Source organism: Ranitomeya variabilis, chromosome 4 (assembly GCF_051348905.1).
Source record: "Ranitomeya variabilis isolate aRanVar5 chromosome 4, aRanVar5.hap1, whole genome shotgun sequence".
NCBI lineage: Eukaryota > Metazoa > Chordata > Amphibia > Anura > Dendrobatidae > Ranitomeya > Ranitomeya variabilis.
The window spans coordinates 387,429,072-387,431,523 of record NC_135235.1 but is presented as its reverse complement, the minus strand read 5'-3'; positions in this window follow the sequence as shown (position 1 = coordinate 387,431,523).

Sequence of the window (2,452 nt, the reverse complement as noted above, 5' to 3'; positions counted from 1 at the left end):
TTGACAGAAAAATAGAAAAGTTATGGCTCTGGGAAGGAGAGGAGCGAAAAACGAGAACGCAAAAACGGAAAAGGGCATGGTCGTGAAGGGGTTAAAATGGGCAGTATACTCCTCCATACAGAAAATGGGCTCCATATAATGCTCCATATTATGGGCACCACATAGTGCTCCATACAGTCTTATGGGCATCACATAGTGCTCCATACAGTCTTATGGGCACCACATAGTGCTCCATACAGTCCTCCATACAGTATAATGGAACCTGTATAATACTCCATACAGAATGGGCCCCATATAATGTTCCATACAGTATAATAGACTCCATATAATGCTCCATACATAATAATGGGCCCCATATATTGCTCCATACAGAATAACGGGGCCCATTTAATGCTCCATACAATAAAAAAAAAAAAAAAGCATAAAGGGCGCGCTGTAGTGATGCCATTGCAACCTCTACCCTGAGACATCACAGAATCAGAAGATGCGGAAAAGACCGGAGCTGCAGAAGATCATGGAGAGGCAAGTATAGCATACAGTTTGAAGTACGACAGCGAGTGGACTCCCCCCCTTGCTCAGGGCCCCGGCACTTGCCCTGGTGGTGACGCCGGCCCTGAATACAGTGATCATCAGTAACATTATACACAGGAGATCTGTATATACCATGTATAGTGTGCTTATACATGCAATGCAATGACTCACCAGTGATGTCACGACTCTGTTGCCAGGTATTCCAGGATCAGAGGTTCCTTCCATGTCCCTAACGCTAGGGGCGCCCTAGCTTGCCCTGTTCCCCTGATTACTTCTGATGGAGATGCTGGAGCCACGTACCTTGCCTTAGCTCCTGAATCTGCCCTCAGTCTGTACCCTTTCCCCACCCAGGGAAAAGTGGAGTAGTAGTGTACTGTAATATACCAACCAGACTAACAAGGTAATAAGAACAGGGGTAACAAAATAAACAAACATACAAAATATACTCCCACATGTAACAGGAATGCATCAGGGAGTGGGGGATGGGGGTTAAACCAAAGTAGGAGAAGAAAGGGAATTATCACACATTCAAAACCTGACAACAGTCACAGATAAACCTGTTATGATCTGGTGACCTTGGAGCCGCATGAAACTTTCTCTGGAGTCGGTGGAACCTGTACTGACCGCAAATCCTGAACTAACACCGCAACTAGAAGTAGCCGTGGGGTGTGCCTAACACCCTAGACACCTCGACACAGCCGGAGGACTAAATACCCCTATAGATGGAAATAGGAATGCTACCTTGCCTCAGAGCAGACCCCCAAAGGATAGGCAGCCCCCCACGAATAATGACTGTGAGTAGGAGAAGAATAGACACACGCAGGTAGAAAACAGGATTTAGCAAAAGAGGCCACTCTAGCTAAATAGGAAAGGATAGGACAGAATACTAGGCGGTCAGTATTAAAACCCTTCCAAAAATATCCACAGCAGATAATACAAAAAGTTCCACAATCTAACTAAAGACATGGAATGTATATCTGCCACTCCAGAGAATCCAACAAGACTGAGAAAGTACTGACACAATCTAAGCTGGACAAGAAAACACAAAGAATAGCACTGAATTGTGAAGCACATAGCATGTGTGCCACAGGAAAAAAAACCCAGACACTTATCTTTGCTGATTTGGCAGAAAGGCAGGAGGAACCAAGCAGAGGTCCAACACCTCCCAACAACAATTGACAACTGGCAAGGACTAATGAATCCTGCACGCTTAAATACCCCAGTCAGAACTGCAATCAGCAGATACACCTGACCAGGACTGCAACTCAGGGGCAACTGCATTACCACCTACAACCACCGGAGGGAGCCCAAAAGCAGAATTCACAACATAAACCCTCCAAGTCTTCTGCTATAATAACCAACAGATTCCAGCCATGCAGCATAAGCTATCTCTGACAGTAAGTGCTAGCCAGGACCCAGATTATATAGGAGATAGGAGTGGCTAACAGAGCACAGCTGAGTCTCTAATCTCTCCAGGAACACTCAACTGAACAGATTAACCCCTGCACTACTAAAATAAATTTACACCGTTTAATAAGATGGTGAAGTGCTTCTAATCAGTGCAGGAGTAGGAGAAATCAGATGCTGCGGTCTTTTGGCTCTTCTCAATACCAAATAGGGACTGTAAATCTCTTTGGCTTTCTGACACAGATCAGGGTCAAACATATCATTGGTGTAGCCACACAAAGCCAGAAGAAGTAATGGGGCCACTTGCACCTCCAAAACAGGTGGAATTGTGCATTATGATAAGCTATTGGACTATAAAGGGCCCTTATACTATTTTTGCACAGCGGTCTTTTTTTGGTCTGTGTCAGTCAGTGCTACAGATAACAGGACTAATACAAATCTGCTCAGCAGCAAAGTATCACACAAAAGGACTCTTTCCTAGGTTCTATCCTCACTGATGTAACCAAGAACAGAA